Below are 19518 nucleotides of genomic sequence, written 5' to 3'. Positions count from 1 at the left end.
AGATGCATGTCTGGGAGCGAGGACTGGGCGCCCCAGCCAGGGAGTGGGGCAGCCCTGGGAACTGGGCATCTCCATGGGGCTGGGACATCAGTCTGCGTGTCTGCCATGGCTCCACAGTGCCTGTGATGGGAAGGGCTGTGGCAGAGCTGCAGTCTGGCATCCTACAGCATCCCTGGGGCAGGGACTGATGACCATGGGCTAGGCTGAAACAGGGTTGGGATGCCCTGTAGACCTTTTGTGAAGGACATCTGCGCCTTCCCTCCTCCTTACCTGTTCCTAGAGCTTTCTCAGCCACGCAGGGCTGAGAGGCAAGAGGGCAGCAGGAGTGACCCCCATGAAATCAGGGAGCATGGAGGAGCATATGGTGCTGTGGCAGGAGACTGTGCAAGAGCGCTGCATGCTGGCACAGGTGCCTGCAAGAGCAGCACCGCACCCAGATCATGCTGGTCTCCCTTTAAACCCATCTGCTGAGCTCTGGCCCTGCTGTGGGCTTGCTGGTTCCCTGTCAGTTGCTGTGGAGATACCAGCTGAGTTTCTTACCCTTTGCCTAACATGCACTGGTGCCCAGGAGCGCTCCCCTTTGAAGCCAATGGCAAAAGCTCCCCAGAGCTGCGTGCTGTGGGTGGATGCACTGCACCGGCACCTCTCACCTTGCCATCACACCTGTGTGGTTGCAAAACACATGACGCCTGTAAAAGCTGTTCCTGGAAAGCACACCATGTGTCTCTAGTGCCATCAAAACCCCAGTACTTAGGGCTGTGGGTGGCTGAAGGATGGGATGCAGGGATGCTCTGCCCTCTGTGTAGCCTGGCCATGCCACATGGATTCCCTGCATCCTCCTTCTGGGCAGTGCTGGGAGCGGGGCTGGAAAAATATGATTGGCAATTCATCTGGCTGAAGGCTGAGCACTGTTTCAGGGGCTGGGGCTGCAGGCAGTGTTGAAATCCACCCCTGCAGGCTTTGAACTGCAACTAGTCATGAAATTGTTGGGCTCTTGAATGTTTAACTGCCTTGTTCAGAGCAGGGGGAATCAGGAGGCACTGACAGGCAGCGGGGGTTCATTGAGGGCTGGCAGAAAGCTGGTCGTCATGGTGAGATGTTTTTGGGGCAGGAAGGTTGTCTTGGATGGGTGGGTTCATAGGTGGATTTTCAAAGCCAAAGGAAGACAGCAGATCATGGATAAAATGAATGGAAGAGAGCTACCCTTCAAGATGCTGAACCAGGTTTGAGTGGAGCAACCCACAGAAGATTTTACTGTACTTGGCAGCAGTACTGTCTGCATGTAGCAACGCTTTCAGGTGTTGAACATTATTCTTCCATAGTTTTCCTGTCCTAAATGCTTAAGTAACCTGATGCATCTTTCAGATCCTCTCTATGCCTGGCTGGGGAGAAACCAATGGGGTGGTTTCAAAGCATGAAGAAAAATTTCATTGTCATCTGCAGGGAGGAGATGTTTTCCCGAGAAAGACCCTTTTTGACTTGTCAGGTGTTTGAAACCTGACTCATTCTCCATGTCTCATTCTCTCACCAGAAAATCGATGCTTCTATTGATGTTAATTCTTGCAAATAGCTTTTACTGTCTAATTTAAATGCATTTTGCAAGTAGTCCTTCTAAAAATGTAACTGATTCCTATGGAGATAGTCCAGGCTACTGGGAAAATAATGTGCCTTTCCAGGATGTCTTTACTGTCTGGTAGGTTGTTGAATGTTTTTAGTAAAATGGATTTAGAATCACAATTAGTTCTCACATTTTTTTCTTTCTTTTGTAAGTGAAATGGGAGGACTGATTAGTGGAGAAATCCAGCATTTCCCTAATGAGGTGAAGTGATTAGATGAAGTAGATTCATGACCCTAATATGTCCTAGCCTAGGCACTTCATGCAGCAGTCTGTGCTTTCTAGGCTGGGAGCAATTCAACCACCTGGCCATAATTTTTTGCAGCAAGGATAGAAATATCCTTATTTTATCAACAATGGGACTACCAGGATGATTCTGGGCTGTGGACAGCAAGGGAAGACTTCCTCCGAGAAGCTGTGCTTTCCTGATTATACCTGCTTAGACACTACAATACCAATACATGCAATTTCCACTACTTTCTTGTATGCTCTGGGGTCTGTGCTCAAGTCCTGTGCTTGATCTAATCAGTGGGACTGTACCTTAAAAGTGATGAGAGAGCCTGTGGTGGAGCTGGGGGTGGACACAAGGATGCTGTGGTCTCCCTCCTGCATTTGTCCTCTGCTGCATGGTGCTGGAGAGCTGGTCCTCAGGGCTTTTAACATCAGGCATGTCCCTTCGCCTGGTTTTCTGAGCAGGACCCGTGCTGAAGCACCCTTTGCATCTTGGTTGCAGCTACATTCTATAACTGTAATACAATGCGCCCCAAATGGATTTTCTGCATGCTTTTGTGGCCTGGTTAATTTCTTTTTGATTTTCCCGCTCTGGCTGGAGACTGACAAGGTCTGTCTCCTTTATGCCTGCTCAGTCCCAGCCAGGCACAGATTTCAGTTGAAGCGGTTTAACGAATGTCAGCGCTGGTCTCATTGTGCTGCGTTGTTTTTGTGGGTGTCTGCACCTTTTAAACAAGCTCCAATTAGAAGAGGGAGGGAGAAGAGAGGGAAAGAAAGGAAGTAAACAGAGGCAAAATGATTCGGCTTTCAGCAAATCTGCAGCCTGTTTATCAGACAGATGGAGCCACGTAGTGGATGGCTTTGCTGCAGCCTGGCCCCTGAGCAGGTGGGTATTTTGGAAACGATGAGCAGTTTGCCCCTCTAATTCACGTCCGTACAGCTTACACCGGACATATGTTGATTACAACTTGACTTGGCTCCTGCTGTTGCAGGAATCGGAGCACGTTCAACCCTCCCCAACAGCTTTAAAAAGAAATTGCTGGAATAAAAACAAAGAGAAAAACTTACAGACACTTGTTGCATTGGAGTGGGAAGGACAAATGAGGGCTTAGAACCACCCGGGCACGATTTCACTTAAGTACTAATTGCTGAGTACCTTTCATTAGGAGATCATCATGGTTGTCCCAGCAGCATTTTGAACATATATGCAGATGGGCAGATGGTCCTTTGCTGTAGTACAGGCAGACGCATCTAGTGTTACAGATGGATTATTATGTTGATTCGTCACTCAAAGAAAAACTTATCTCACAATAGGGCACTCGTTTGAGCATGGTTCCTTCTCAAGCTTATGTTTCTCCTCAGCATTGCCAGCTTTTACTCCATGAAACAAAGTTTTCCATCAGCTAGGCTAGTGTTTCCCCTTCTATGCTACAAAGAGAGAAAGAAAAAAGTTTAAGGGCAGGTCGAAGAGTAAAATGGTCCTTTGGCGAACCTTGAAGGTTCTGCATGATTTCAACTGCTGCTGGGCAGGGAGGGCACCTTTGGTAAGTGGTATTAATGCTTCATCTTTCCAACTTGTGCTGAACTGTGATGGTTCCTAAGGCAAGTCCTCTGACATCACTGGGTTAGGAGGAAGATCTGGGACAAACACATCATGTTGTCCTCATGGAAGAGGAGTCAGTTTGAAGCTTAAGGTAACTTGCCCAGAAGATGTTATTTTAGCCTCAAGCACCAGCATAGCTATTGCATTGGTAGATATAGGTCAAAATGCATGCCTCACCACTGTGGTGGGATGAACATGGAACTTCTACAATGAACACTGAGAAGATGAGTTTGTAAAGATTGCAGGGTATCTTAACTAGTTAGTTTAAAGGATATCTTGTGCAATGTGGGGGCAGAGGCAACGTGAGGTCTGCCTTGTCCCAGGTCCAAGAGGAACAAGGCAAGGAAGGATGTGGGTGGCTGGATTATGGCAGACCATGGCTCTCCTAGACCTGGTGCCAAAACTGGATTCTGGCTGCTCCCATGGTGATCTTCCTGGGCTACATGTTTTGCCATAGTCTTGTCAAAGGTAGCTCTTTTGCCTGGGACATCCTCTGTGGGACACTGGAGAAGTGACAGGAGGAGAGTTAAGTAACAGCTTATAGCACCACTTGTCACCAGCTGCGTTGCGGTTGTGACAAGGATAGCACTCTTGTTTCATCCTGTAAAAAAAAAAAAAAAAAAAGATGGGGAAAGAAATCTCATTTTCTGCTTGACCCTGATATCTTGATGCTGAATTTATATACATTAGAGAAACTAATTTCCTGCTCCTTATCTACCCAGCCTTTGTAACTTGGTGTTGTCACCCCGAGCAGAGCTCTACTAGAGTTTTGGCCAACAAGAGAAAAGCAAACAAAAAATATGAACTTGGAGATACAAAACCTGGAGCTACACCTGCTGCAAACAACATTATTCTAAGGCTGGCTGGCACTGCATGCTTTAATAATGAAGCAGTAGCAGAAGGTCCCAACAATAAGAGCTGAAATTGCTCCACAGCTGAGATATGTGCCTGTACGTTTGTGTCACTACAGTAACAGTCTGTCCTGACATCACACCTTTTCTCTCCTTTAGGAGGTGTGGTTTAATACACCCACCACCCCAGGGAGGTCTGGGGAATTAAAAATCCTCTGATCAATGGCATTTCTCCAAATAAAGGGGGAAGTTGTGTACCAAATGCTGAAAACGACCTCAAGCAATGGCTTAGATTTGCCAGTTGTTACTTTGGCAGACAGGCCTTCCACTCTGGCTTGATGTAAGATTTCTGGGTTTCACATGTGTCTGGACAGTCATTAGACATTTGAGTGTGTGGTTCACAGCTTGACCCAGTGACATCTGCTCAAGGTTTGGGTCCAAACAGTCCATTCCAGTACCTGCGCATGGAGCTTGGTGGTGCTCCGTAGGGATCGGAGTTGCTGGAGACTCCAACATGTGATGAAAGCCTGTAGGGAGATCTCCAATAAATAAGCAGAACACTTATCTCTGGTTGCAGAACAGACAAGCGTGGAAGTCAGCAGAATTTAGGATAGACACAAATGTAAAATACTGGGAAAAATGGTTTCATGACATGAAATAATGTTACACAATGCAGGGAAAGGGATATAGTCCTTAAAAGAGAAAATGACCTTTTGGTTTTAGTTTCTGAATGACATCAACTGAGGTTATGCAACAGTTGACCTGTCTGTAAAACAGGGGAGTTGATATTTACCCATGTCCCCAGGATGTGAGTTGCCAATTGATATTTGCAAGGCAGCTGGAGGACTTTGGATCACTGGTTTTGCAGGTACAAAGATATGCATTACAGTCTCCTCAGCATCAGGTGACACAGACACGTGTCTGCGCACAACCACACATGCCCACAAACAGCTTTCCTAAAGGTACGTTGTGGTTTCAAATGTGCATGAAACAAAATTTATTGTTAATTAGTTAACCTTACCCTAAAATGCCTTATGTTTTGGAGGCTTTGTGGTCACACTAAGGATGCATTTGTCATATTCAGAGAAGGAAATGGTTTCTGTACTGGACATACGAGGCCAGGCTAAATGCCTGCTGTGGATCCTCCTGGCCTCAGTCTCAGTGAATCTGTGCATCCTACCAGAGCATGAAAATGTATCTGCTTAATTATGCCAGCTATAGCTAACAACACTAACTTCAGTAGCCCCTACCTCCTCCAGCTGTCTGATGCTACCACTGTGAGGTTACTTTCCAAGCTCCGGGGAGGAGTAAAGAGGAGTGACTCTGTCAGCACAGGAAGCTGTTTGGGGCAAGGTTTGGTAGAAGGTCTCTGTCTTCAGCAGCTCCCGCTGTCACTTTCATGACCTGATTTTTCAAAGAGCTTCTAAGTTCTGAGGAAAAACCAGGCCATTTATTTGCTGTAGCTAAATGGGATTTGAACTAATCTTTGAAAATCTGGCCCAAATATTTATTCTATAACTAAATAAAGGAAAACTTCTAGTTCTTAGAGTTATAATTGACAAGGAAATGCTAGTGTCTTTGTTATCTGAGGCATAGCCCTCGAGACTTTTCATGTCTATATTTTGCTGAAAGGCAGTATCTTCCTATATGGCTCAGGAGAACAAGGTAGTCAAAGCAAAGACAGAGGGAATTGTAGGATAGCTGTGGTAACATCTTCTGCAGAGTTTATAGTGTCCTCATTGCTTTTCACTGTGATTTAGTTGACTGTTTTGAAAAAAAATGAGTGAATAAATCAGGATTTGAGAGGGGAAACAAGCAGCCCAGTGGTCTGAGGAAAAAGGCAAGAAAACCAGCTGTTGCTTGTTCAGTGTTTTCTCTGTAGCAAGGGAGACCCCCAGATCTCTGCAAAGGATTGTCTTGAGCTGGCAACAAGCTGGGAAGTCTCTGTGAGGGTGGGAGAGGACATGAGTATCAGGGCTCCACTGCCTTTGAAACCATGTTTGTGTGAGCAAGAACTGCATCTTCCTGGCCAAAAAAAGTAGGTCGGTGTTTCATAGAGTGAGCTGATAAAAGCAAGTGGTTTGCAGCTAAACCAGAGATGAGCAGGTGTCTAAATTGCCTTACGAGCGTCCACATCAGGAAGCAAAAAGTTGAGATATTCTCTCTGCTGCCTCTAAGATCCAGAAGCAGCATCTGCAAAGCAGAGGTTGTGGTTCATGTTTGGTAGGGTCCCACCCACCCTGGCTAAGGTCTCTTTTTCTATAGGTGATTCACATCATCTGTAGCTTCCATCTTCCTTTCCTGCTTGCAGAATCCCAGTTTCCAAGCTGTCAGCCCCACTGCATAAAGGAAAACACTGGCTCAGTGTATTAAGACCATGCCGAACATTTATAGTATAGAATCAAAAAAGTAAAGGTGAAATGTGCAGCCCAGGGCTCCCGGTTCTTTCTTGTGTGCTCCTGGGAATGGAATTTTTGTCCATTGGACTCTAGCCGCTCTAAAAAGCACAGAACAAAAGTGGATCTTTAAAGTGATCCGCAAAGGAATAAATGGCAGGCTCACTCTTTGTTATTCATGTATGGTGCTCAAAGAGCACTTGAAATGGTTGGGATTTTCTGCTGAACGTTTTCTTTTTTTTTAATTCTTCTTGAGGTTTGCAGGGTTTGGGTATTTGTTTTAGCAGTGGCACAGGCATATGTCCCTCCTGAAAAACATTATGGATGGCTAGGAAACCCATACATTAATGATGTCAGGGGACACATGTGAGTCAAACAGTCAGAAATGGGAAAAACTGGGTGGTTGGAGGGGTGATATTTTCCAAGAGGCAGCCTGGCCTTTGTCTCTTACTTAATTTTATTCCTGCCTGCCTTGTGTTCTGTGCCACACGATTTACTCACTGAATCATGCTCAGCAGCCGTATTCACAAGCTGGCATAAATTTATTTTCGTCTGCTGGCCAATTACACCAACTGCCTCAACTGTTGTTTATTTTCTTCTGTTGCATCCTCTTGAGTTACTGTTAATAGTGTCCCTTTTGAGTAGAGATGGGCTTTTTGGCACAGCGGCCTGTCTGCGTGCCAAACTAATGGACCATATCTGTTATCTAACTAGATGTAAAGGCTCCAGTTTCAGGACAGCTTGCAGTTGCTGTGGCCACCTGTAGTGTATTGGCAGGGGTGAAGGCCACTGCCCATGTGGGACGTGTCATCCCAGCTCAAGAGTGTCCCTTGGCACTGACCTGCCCTCAGTGGGACTTTGCCTTGGAGAACAACCGCCCTTCTGTGGCTGAGAGTCTCACCTCCCTGGAGCTGGGTGGCATGAGTCCAGCTGTGGCAGGAGAGTCTCGCTGCCTGTGTGGGGACCAGGAGGTCCCCTGCTGCACACAGCTGCTCTGGAGGCTGCTCCTCTGGCCAGAGCGGGACCTGATGATGGGGGGGATGTGGGAGGGAAGAACCCTGCAAGGCAACAACCCCTGGACTCCCAGGGCTGGGGAAGAGGTTAAATTACATGAGGAATTAAATAGCCTGAAAAGCAGAGTAGGGTAAGGATGTTTTTCATGCACTGCAACTATAACTCTGTCCCATTTTGATTAGCACCTTTGTGTACCAGTGGTGCCAGCAAGGGTGGGCTCCTACCTCTGCAGGATGCTTAGGGCACACAACACCTGCACCCTGCAGGATCTCCTCTGATTCCTTCTCTTAGCTTTGTAGGATATGCTAGGTTTTGGCCAACAAAGGCCTTGCCTACATGCAAACCTGGGGCCAAGTCCACTTAAATCATCCCTGGCTTGCGAAATATTCCAGACATCTGAAAATGGCTCTGTTGCTCTACTGTCTCTCTGGTTCCATTTGCTGTTTGCTGTGGGTTGTTTACTGCCTGCCTTGGAGACTCATCTGGGAATTGGAAAGCTGAGCTGCCTCCTTTCTTTCCCGACAGCCAGGGTATCCCTGTGCCAGCAGACATGGCAGGGTGCTGGAGGACCACAGCCTCCCTGAGCCACAGCTACAGCCCAAGGGGCACTGCACTGAGACCACGTGCTGCTGATGGACCTGGGAGGGAGTTTCAGACCACAGACTGCAATTGCATGGCTGGCAGTCAGGAGGAGAACATTGTGTCGCTGGTCAACAGAGTGCCTTTGAACTGTACTTGCTCGCCTATGCACTCCTTGTTGTACCACGGAGGTGTTTTGTGGGTTCACCTTTTACACTAGGGGCCTCAGAAGGGCCTTTTGCGGACACGGCAATGAGCATGTTTTAGCTGGTCATTTTGAAGCGAAGGGTCCTGGGCAGCATAAGGGTCCTTCAGCTTCGCCTGGGGAAAAGCCTTTGCTTCTCTCATAGGTGTCAGTTGTTGCTGAAGCTGTGGGAGTGAGGCACAGGCTAGTCCTCAGGGTCTCAACTCTCCAAGCTCATGCAGCAGCAGCTTTGCCGGTAAGCAGGGAGTTGAGATCTGTGCCATGGCCTATTTCTGTTCCCTTTCAGCAAAGTATTTTTTTTTACCTTTTCCTCCCCACCCAAGCTATTTGATATTTGATAGATTCATCACCATAAGATTCCTGTCAAGAACGCTGGTGCACAAGTTCATTGTCCTTTGCAGCGTCATTCGTGGATCAAATCCTGAGCTGCCCCTGCAGAGAAGGAGCAGCTTTGTACCTTCTCTCAGATTTCTTCCCATACCCTGAGAGCGGGAGGAAGGATGTTAAGGTTTGGTAGCCAGGTCCTCTCCTCTCCAGAGGCTCTTGGCTTTTACCTTCCAGGTGGGCAGCCCAGATAGGTCTTCACTAGGGCACTGATGAGAGTTGGGGCTGTTTCCCCACTGGCTTTGCCCAGTGTGTGGATTTACAGTCATAGGAGATGGCAGAGCTGCCCCAAGAGGGGTTCCTTGCTGGAAGGTGGTGCTGTGGCCCCTTACTTCATGGGGGCCTACAATCCAGCCTGAGGGGGTGAGTATTACTTGAGCCTCGTGGCTTGCATGGGGCAATGTGGCTGGCCAGGCAAGGATGTGGATCTTGATGGCTGGTTGGGCTGGCATCCTCTGTGCTGAATGAGAGGGGGGACTACATTCCCCAAAGGGCTTCACTGTGCCAGGCCTGGAGGGGAGGGTGGGGAGACATCACTGGCAAGTGGTTTGCTTAACGTGTGGACCTCCTTGCAGAGCCGCCAGATCCCTGTGCATGTTCCAAAGTCTGCACTTGTGCTCATAAGCCAAGCCATCATGAGCAGATTTGCCAGTTTTGAGGGCAGAGTAGCTCTTGTGTTTGCAAACCAAGGTTTGGCTTCTATTAAAAAAACATCTAAACCCAGAACCCTACACACATGCCTTTACTGCAGGAGCAAGAGCTCTGCGAATGCCACAGCAAATGCTACCTGCTTGCAAACGCAATTTGGACAGGGGAAAGTCTTCCCATAACTATTTGGCAGAACACTTGAGGTCTGTAGGCTAAAAGTGCTCACACATGAGCACAACAAGCAAACTCAGCAACCTTGAAGTATGAGAACTTTGTTCCCATTGAGTCAGTTCATGAGAGACCCTGTGTGATCGCATGGCAAAACAGCCTCATTCCCAGGTATGCTGTTGGCTCCACGGCATTCCCAACTCCACCAGACTAGGATGTTACCTGCATCCTTCTCAGTGACACATTTTCAGTGTGCATTTGCCTTCACTTTGAGGGTCGTGACAAAAAGCGGTGCTCCACATACCTCCTCTGAGACGTTTTGCTTTCTACTTTCCAGTGAGTAGCAGGACATGCAGGCAAAGACGGGCCTCACTTTGCCAAGTCTGGAGTCATTTCCTCCTCTTGAGTGCTCGAGGCTGTCTGGAGCAGAGGTTGTACTTGAGGCTCCTCTGTAGCCCTCAGCAAACTTTTCATAAACAGGAAAGAGCCCTGGGGAGTCCGACAAGACAGAGATCAGTCCTGCTCTGATCTTTTGTTCTTCCCTTCCCCTTTTGTCTTAAAACTGATAAGGCATCATTTGATTAGTTACACTGAGAGCTGCCAGATGGAAGTAAAACTTACTTCCTTCCAGAGCGTGTGGCAGTCCCCACTGAGGCCTGCAATCCTCAGTGAGGCCTGTGGCACACAGCGAGGCCTGCAGCCCTCGGTGAGGCCTGCAGCAGGCAGTGAGGCCTGTGGCCTTCAGCAAGGCCTGCGGCACCTTGCGGCACAGCCATGGCCAGTCCCTCTTCCCAGCTGAGGAAATGCCGCCTACCGGACCCGCTCCCTGATTGCAGCTGATGCACTTGGCAAAATTACTGTGTGTAAGGGAGGAAACCAGATGCAACCACAGCCACTGCCTGGAAGAGGGCTTCAGGGTACAGGGGTGCTACCACGATGCTCATGTTTAAACCCCATGGCAAGTTTATCAGGAATTAATTAGGGGTGAAGGGTCCTAAACAAGGGACAAGGACCTTGGGCTCTGCAGCTGAGGCATCCTCTCTTTCCCAGGCTTTCCATCCTGGAAGAGCAGAGGGAACCCTACCAGAGGGTTAGACAGTGTGCAGGGCGTTATCTCAGCCCTGTGTCACTTTTTGTTTTGTTTCCTTCCGTAATGTCACTGTTGTGAAGGGGAGGGAAACCTTTTATTTATCAAATTTTCCTTCCAGCTTTTCACTATAGCCCTACCTCCATGCTTGCTGGCAGCATCCCTGAGTGCCAGAAGGCAGTCGGAAAATCATCCCTTGTGCTGACAAGGCTTGTCTTGCTCTGAGGGGGCAGTGGGCCAGGGGCTTCATGGAGAAAGCAGCTCTCTCTGAGTAGATCTCTTCAAAATCAAATAAAAGAGGCTGGTCCTCTTCTGTGTGTTCTATTCCTGGCCCTTCTTTGAGACTTAACAGGCCACTGAAAATACGAACAGATGAGGAAATGAGTAGTGCGATGCAGAGTTTGTCCTGGAGACAGGAGGCATGATCTAGTGATAAAGAATACCCAACTGGAGCAAGAAATAGGAGCCAGGTCTCTGCTGAATGCCTGAATTACCAGGTCTCATTCCTCTCTACCAGGCATCTTTCTAGCCCCATAAGTCTTTCCTGTGTGGCTACCTGTCAGGCCAACTTCAACAGGACATGCCTTGATCCAGCAGTGCCAGTACCCCTGTATTTAAGTCACATTCCAATCAACCTGGTGATTTGAGTCTTTTCCAGGTGGAGGAGGAACTCTCGTTTCTCACATACTGGGTAAGCTCCTGCCAGTGAGCAGTACTGCACAATGCAGCTTCTAGCAGCTGTTTTCAAGTTCCGTAATGCCTCAGCTGACTTTCTGTAACTCACCTTCATCACTTGGGGCTGCACCCACAGAGGATCCCGACACCTTTTTGGCAACCAGAGTACCATTGAAACCATCATGGGAGTTTCCTTCCAAGACTCCTTCCTTCCACTCCTCCTCAAGACCCCAAAGGGGTGTGTGAGAGTTTGGATCCATTATACATCTGCAAAGCACTTGAGTGTGGAGACCCACATCATGAGGTTATTATACATTGTGTGTGCCTCAGTGGGGGTGAGGTGGTTAATGACTAACTTGTAAAACTGCTCAGTGCATGGGTGAACTGAGTAGGTGTTTTCAGAAACAGCTGAGCCAGTTTCCCCTGTCAGGATGGGCTTGGGTGCTGGCCAACTTTCCTGTCACACTCTCTGTTTGCAAAGCTTTGTGGGGTTGAGTTTAGGTTCGTGAAACCTGTCAGGCAAAACTGAAACTCAAAAGTAGCATTGCCTGGTTTTGCAGGACTCTGTAATGGTCTCTTAGTGTTCTGTAAGATGCTTAAGTCAAAATACTACTGCCAAGAAGCTCCGGTCTGTGACTTACACATTGATTATACCAGGAGGAGGAGCCCAAATGGATTTGGATGATGCTCACCGTACCAAGAGCTCAAGGGACTGTATATAGTGTCGGGAAAGCTGAGCTTGAGTATGGGTAGGAGCTACTAACTTGACCGTTTTAGCATCTTAGTTCTTAATGTCCTACGTCATAAATCTTCCAGAGTATTTAGCAATTGGTAGGAAAGCTTTTCTAGAAAGGACTACCCACCAAATGCAAATATGTTCAGCTGTCACAAAATGTCTGGCAGTTCAGGTCCCTGCCTCTTATGGCAACGTGTGGCCCAGACCTGGAGAAAGCTCTTTTCGATCTAAGGGGGCAGACTGCTTTTCTTTCACTGGGCTCATTACTTGGGAACAGTAAAAGGACAGTTACATTTTGTGCACCAGCCCCAGTTTGGCCCATGCAATACAGTGTCCTGACCACTGCTCTTGGTGCCCAGACCTTGTCCTCCAGGCTGTTGAATGTGTCATGTCCCCTGACACTGATATTTCTGGAGGGAGCGGAGACTTCTAGAGTGATTTATTCCCTTACAAAACTGGAAATAGGCGTTTCCACCCACTGATACTATTTTTAAGTAAATAGTAGCAGCATTGAACTGGAATCCCTGCTGTTCCTGACGCCACTCAAAACTACATGGTTGTTACAGTCCCATCATGAGGCTTGTGGGTGTGAAAGATGCAGCGTGTTTTGAACCGTTTCTCATTTATTCTTATCGCACCCGAGCACCTGTGAGTCAGAGGTCTGTCTCTTGCTTGCTTTCCTTCCTTCTCTTAGTCTACCTCTGCAGACTGAAATGAGGGGTTTCTGTAGACCTTGTCACATATATGTAATCTGGCCATCCCAGAATGAAATACCTAAATGGCCTCAGGCTGCTAATTGGCCTGTCCTCTGCACACATTATGGGTAACATCTGGGTGCACTGGTATGAATTGTGTATAGTTGTGCTTTTTGCAAGGAAGCTAAGCCAAGGCTGGGGGAAATTAAACCTACAGATGGAGCAGCCTGTTTCTGGTGTCATTGCATCTAGGGACCCACCCCTCCATCAGCTCTTTTCAAGCTGAAGAGTTGATGCAGTCACTTGGCATAAAAATGCCACTCCAGGTCTCAGATCAGCATTGCCTTCCACGTTACCTTTTGTGGTTCTGCTATTGAGAAATACTGACCAGGGCTGTCCAAAGTTGCCAATATTTGAGCGTGTGCAATAGCAATGGACTTTTTATTTTGTTCTCTGCCCTTTTCTGATAAATACTCTCACTCTCTTTTTCAAAGCTACTGACCTGGAATTTTCAGACAATTATTCACAATTACTTCAGTCCTTTTCCTTTGTATGGCTAGTATGATTTCTCCCCCTTACATTAATCTGTGCTTATTGACACTGACTTTTTAACTGTGGTTTCATTGCCTGGTTACTCAGTGTCATGAGATCGTCCCACACTTACGTTCAGGCTTAGATCTGAAAATGCTGGATAACTTTTAGCACTTGATCATTGGTCATGTCATCGCTCTTCCTCTTTCCAGATCACTGTACACTAAACAGCTGAAATTCCAGCACAAGTTACAAGGTGTTGGGAGACTTCCCAGGAACTCTTTTATTACATACATGAGAATGTGCATATATACAAAAATATATGCACATATGTACACACACGCATGTATGCGTGCATACATATCATTATTTATGCTTACTTTAAACTTCCCATGTTTTTATCTGATATGAGTTTATGATAACCCATGACAATAATTTCTCTAGAGCCTTTACCAGGTGTCAGTGTTTTTTGAAACCCAAGTGCAGCGAATCAACCAAACTACTCTGACTCTGATGTCTGTCAATCCTTCAGAAATAGCTAAGAGATTTTTGAGGTATGAGTTTACAAAAGCTGTGTTGGCTTCCATTGATTGATTGAACCATGGACCTATTTGCTTACAGATTCATAGACACGCTGGTTGAAAGGGACTTCCAGAGGTATCTAGTCCAACCTCCTGTTCAAAGCAGGGCTGTTGCTGATGGGAAGTCAGGCCACCTCAGCCTTTGTCTGGCCACCTCTTGAAAACTTCCAAGGGTAGAGTTTCTACCCCCTCTCCAGTTACAAGTCCCAAAACTTCAGGTCTGAGCCTCCTGGCCTACAACTTGGGAACCTCTTCCGCTACCCTTTATTTCTGTCACTTGCTCTAGCCTCTACTGCTAGCAGGAAAAGTTTGGTTCCATTATTTATTGCTTTTCTGCCAGTAGTTTGAGTCTGGGGACTCTCCATCCTTGAAGATACTCAAAACTAGAGCAGACAGCTCTGACAGTGACCCTATTTTGAGCAGGGGTTAGAGTAGTGATCTCCAGAGGTCTCTTTCCAATCTAAATTATTCCATGATTTTGCAATTAGGCTGGACTTTAATAGCAGGTTTTTCCTCATGGGACCTCAGTCCAAGGTGACATATTAGGAGATGTCATCCACTAAAGCACAATTCTGGCATCCCAGGTATTGTTTGGAAATTTTTCAGGCTGGTATACTTGAGAATCCTTGGCATGTTGGAGCAATGTGAACAAAACAGCACAGGAAGTGTTTTTCAAACATTTCCTCCATGTGTACAGTTGGTGTTTCTGGGATGTGCCTGTCTTGAGAAAGAAGCTGTAAATTGATACTCTGCCACTCTCTTATCTTGGGTTGTCAGTCCTTTTTTGGATCCAGTGCTTATTATAATAAAATGGTTACTGGAAAACAAAGCTCGTGTCAGCCCTTACCAGCAGGGCATTCTCTTGAAGATAAAAAGCTGGAAGGCAGCAGGGTAAGAGCAGTGAATCCTATCAAAGCCAGCAGCAAAACACTTAAATGCTGAAATAACTCAGCATCTGCTCAGAGCAAGAACTATCCATATGAAAGACACTAATCTGTCATAGACTTTAACGCTGGAAGGACTTATGATGATCTTTCAGTTTGACCTCCTGCATGATTCAGACCATAAGATATCATTTTGCATCAAGCTCATAGCTTCCAAATGAGCTTGAAAAAGGCATCTACTCTTGAGTGAAGGACTGAAGGACCCCACTTTTGGGAGATCATGGTAAGGTTATCCTCACAGCTGAGAAAAATACTTTCTATTTCAGTGCTTTATTTCAGCTTTCACCCACTGGGATTTGTGATGGTGTGTTTTTTTTCTAGATTAAGCATTCTTCTACTGTCAGGGGAAGTTTAGCTTCCAAGAACAATTTTGACCAACTTTCTTACCTTTTCCAATACCTTCAGTAGGACCCAGAAGAACTATTTCTGATAATGTTTCAGATAACCTTGACCTTAATTTGTTTCTGCTAACAGTGATCCTCTATAAAACAGTGATAATACTACTTCCCTCCCTCTCACAGGTGTTGGTTGGAAAAAAAAAAGACCATTAACATTACTCAAATGCTATAGTGGGAGGCAAATATTAAGCCAGTCAGAGATCAAAGGCTGGATATTGCATTCCAAAATATGGTTTAGCGCAGCAGTCTTATCTACTGGAAACGAAGTCCTCTGATATTGCTAGAAGATATGGGCTGCATTTTCATATATGAATATCAGTGTTATGAATCAAAAGGCATCATCTGAAAACATTTGTGTACAGCAATAATGGGATACACATGAAAGAGAGAAGGTATTTTGGGACAGTAGAGGTTAATTGTTTCCCTTGTAAGGGACCTTGGGATAAGGCAATGTAGATCGTGTTAAGGGTATTTCTCATAGGAAAAAAAACTTACCAAAATGTAAAAAAAGAAGCTGGTCTCTTTGACTCAGTTCATCTGTTTACTCTAAATGGGGCTTTTACTTGTAATGGAGCCAATGGTCTCAGCTATCAGCCACACCATTTACAGTCAAAGGCTAGACCAAAATAGCTCCCAGGCTCTTCTGATTTTCTATTTTTGTCAATGATCTACTTAAATGCTGACTACATCCCATTTAGGACACTCAGATCAATCTAATTGGCTAAGCGTCAGTTATCTGCACAGTCGCAGAGGAGTGGATCACCTCTCTAGATTTAAAATGAACACATACATGATGTCCTTGTGGTGGATGGCGATGGGCAGGCCTGGCATGGCCAGCTGCAGAGTCATGGCTGAGGACTGAGGAAGATGCTCTGCCTCAGTACAAGGCTGGTGTCTCCCACACTGTTGCTCTGTGGTGCTCAAGACACGAAGTGCTATGTATGGATGAGTCAAGAAAGAGGATTCTCTCCCTCCATTGCCTTCTGTCCTGGGGTCAGCTTGTGTGCTGTGGTCACCAGAGATGGACCGAGCTTTCCTGGTGATGGGGAATGACACAGTGATTTGGTGTGCTCTCAGCCACATGTCAGGGAACCGGTCTCTGCACTTAGCTCAGCTATGACCTTCTCCTGAAGGCTCGAGGAGGTTCTCCCTGTTGCTCACTGTTGTCTGTTATTTGTAAGTGATGTAGGTGGCTTTATTTATCTAGTGCCCCAAACACATGTGGTCAAGCTGGTGTCTGGGCTTGAGCAACCACCCAGAAATCTATCCACATTTTCTTACACAGGGACTGAGAGGCTAATAATGCATTTGCCTCTCTCTGCTACCCTGTTGATAAGTTATCATAAGCAGAGCTGTCTCCATGTCTATATGACAGAAATCATTTAACCTCTGTGGCAAAACCAGATATTGAATCAGAAATCTGAGCCTTCTTCCAGATTATTCCTGAGTAAAAGCTTCAGTCATGTGCCTTGTGTAGCTTTTGTAGATCATTTGCAGGTTCGCAAAGAGTGGTTCAGCATTAACCTGCTAAGCAGAAATGCAGAAGGTTGGGTCCAGCTATCAGAGCAATTACTCTGCCCACTTGCCTGTGTAGTGCCAAAGAATCTATCTCACCTTCCCATTTTCAAATCTCAAATACCATGCAGGAGGAGTTTTTTTAAAATCCCTCCCCTACCACCCCCACCCCACCCCCCTTGTTGTTTATGAGGCTAACTAGACACTAAAGAAAACAAATGAGGAATGACATTTCCTCTCTTCTGTATTTTAAAATGTAACCAGCTAAAACGGATGAGTCCTGGGATGGAGTAATCCATGGGGGAAGGAGTGGGACAGATGTGTGTTTGGGAGCTGTTAGGCACATCAGGGGGATTGTGCTCTGTGACATTGGGTGCTCACAACCTTGGCTTTGTTTAGAGAGCACATGCAGTCTGTATGGGGTTACTTAAAAAAAAAAAATCAACAAAACCCAGCAACACAGGACCAGACACAAGAAAGTCCTGGTAGTTTGGCCACAGTTTCCAGGTCAGGCCATGGCAAAACCAACAAATTCTTTACTATTGTTATGTATTGCTTTAATTAATTAAACACTGGGAAACCCAAGTTATAGCCCAGGTCTTTCCTGGGGTAGTAATTACAAAAACTGTTTGGCAGGGTCATACGTAGCTAGAATTGGCTGTTGTGGGTTTTTTCCTTTTTCTTTTTTTTTTCCTTTTCTAATTGTTTTGTTTGTTTGTTTTTTTTTTTTATTTCCCAGTGAGAAAGGGTTTATAAATTATTATTTCCTTTCAGAAATTTTTGAAAAAAAATAAGTGCTCCTGGCATTTTCCCACCCACCTATCTTGGATTTAATTCAAAAATGCTGTGATCATGACAATATTTTGGCTTTGATGAATGGGAAACTTTTGGATGCCAGTGTGGAATATAGGTGTTTTGTCTTTTCCTTCTCCTGAGGACATGCCCTCTGTTTTTTTGGTAATGGTGGTGTTCCTGGTTCAGGCTTTTCTGGTATCCTGTTAGCAATATACCACAGAATGTTTTAACTAACAGTGTTGGTTACAAGTAGTATGCAAATATATTGTTGCTCAAAAGCTCTGCTTCTAATATATGACAAAAGAAATATGTTAAATGGATAATAACCCCCAATCCATGTGGTATGCAAACTAAACCCCAGGTGCTTACTTTACAGCAGTAACTTTCCCGGTGTTACCCTACACGTCATTCCAACAGCATTACTGCAGTTGAAAAGGAATGGAAATTTCAGTTTTATTTGATTATATGATATGGGTAAAAGTCGTGTGGCATTGCTGGTTTGAATTTAACAGCACAGGCTCGGTTGATGGGGTGTTTCATTGCTCTTTACTGACCTGTCGTGCAGCTGAGGACACAAGAGCTCTGAGCAGGCGTTTCCTCCACCTCCCCTCTCTCAGAGAAAGGAAAAGCATTTGCCAAGGTGATCTGCTTTCAGAAAAAAATTGAATTTGTGAAGTCAGCCTCCCTTTAGGAACAGCTTTGGTTCAAATGCAACCCTTATTTTTAGTGAAGGTACGTTGCTCTGTGTTACAGGAGAGCTGGACAACATGCAGATCCTTATGCTTCCTGGGGACTCTGGGTGCACCACATCAGCAGCTTTATTGCATTTTTCTGTCCTTTCCCATACAGTGGTGGCTGGTTGCCCTTGGCACCCCAGCTGTCCCTGATGCCATGGGATGTTCTAGAGGGATGAGTGGTCACCAGGTGATCAGGCAGCAAATAAATAAATAAATACATGTCTGGAGGGTGTATCAGGTTCAGGTTGCCTTCTGTGACAGAGAAGAGGATGGCATGCAGAATGGACAGGAACAGATTTTGTTTAAATTTAGCAGCAGTGTTGTGTTTGGAAAAGCCTCTTGAGAACTTGGCATCTAAATCCTCATCTCATACTGCTCCCTCAGTAGGTTTGTTGGCCTCCAAACAACATTGCTGGTGTATAGCCTGGGCAAACAAATTTTAAATAACCTGTTCCCTTCCGTGGACTGTTTTGCTGAGCCATTCTGGTTTCTCAGCATCCACAACAGCTTTTATGTGAAAGTGCTCCAGCATGTGGAGGGGTCTCAGTCCCACACTCCCACACCAGGAGTAGGTGGACCATGAATTGGTGTGAACCTCTTTGTCAGACCACCATCACCTGCATTCTTGGGTATGTGCTGTGACCCTTCTCCCACTCTATGGTCAAGGTGGGATATACATCTTCGGCTGATCTTCCATCTCATGAAGCCAGTACCTCCAGGTACCACTTTGTGATGCACAGGAGCTGGTCCAGTCTTTCTTCTTTCCTTGCTCTCTCCCAGCCTTCTCCCTGCAAGGGGCATGTGATATCTGGGCTTGTTATTGCCAGCTGTTCATCATCTCAACACCACTTCTAGGCTCAACCCCCCCATGCCAAGCCCCACAATTTTTCTTCTGGGATATGATGCATTCAAGCTGCCCTAGTACATCTTTAGGTCACAGGGGACATTGGCATAAGATTTTGGCATCTGGCAACCCCCGGTCCCCCCTGACTACCTCCTCCTCACAGGTCTGTGAACTTTGTTAACTCAGAACAAGTACGGGAGCCCACTGGAAACTGTGCTGCCATCAGCTTGCACTCTGTAAGGAAATTGTGGATTCCCCCAAACCAATATTTTGCCAGAAAGTTATA

At 46.1% G+C, this 19518-nt stretch overlaps 1 long non-coding RNA gene across 2 annotated transcripts in view; it reads left to right on the top strand.

Annotated features, from left to right (window-relative positions):
- LOC114017880 (uncharacterized) overlaps positions 1 to 19518 on the top strand; it is a 59115-nt gene that overhangs the window by 6318 nt on the left and 33279 nt on the right. The window contains exon 1 of one of the 2 annotated variants that reach the window (XR_008730377.1): positions 14922 to 15166. The exons of the other annotated variant lie outside the window; for it this stretch is intronic. This is a non-coding gene — a long non-coding RNA (uncharacterized LOC114017880). Of the gene's footprint in view, positions 1 to 14921; positions 15167 to 19518 lie in introns of those variants that run through there. 2 annotated transcript variants of the gene reach the window in all.

The sequence above is a fragment of the Falco cherrug genome, chromosome 1 (genome assembly GCF_023634085.1).
Source record: "Falco cherrug isolate bFalChe1 chromosome 1, bFalChe1.pri, whole genome shotgun sequence".
Classification (NCBI taxonomy): domain Eukaryota; kingdom Metazoa; phylum Chordata; class Aves; order Falconiformes; family Falconidae; genus Falco; species Falco cherrug.
Note: the sequence above shows the minus strand (reverse complement) of the source record. Positions and strands in the feature narration are given on the sequence as shown.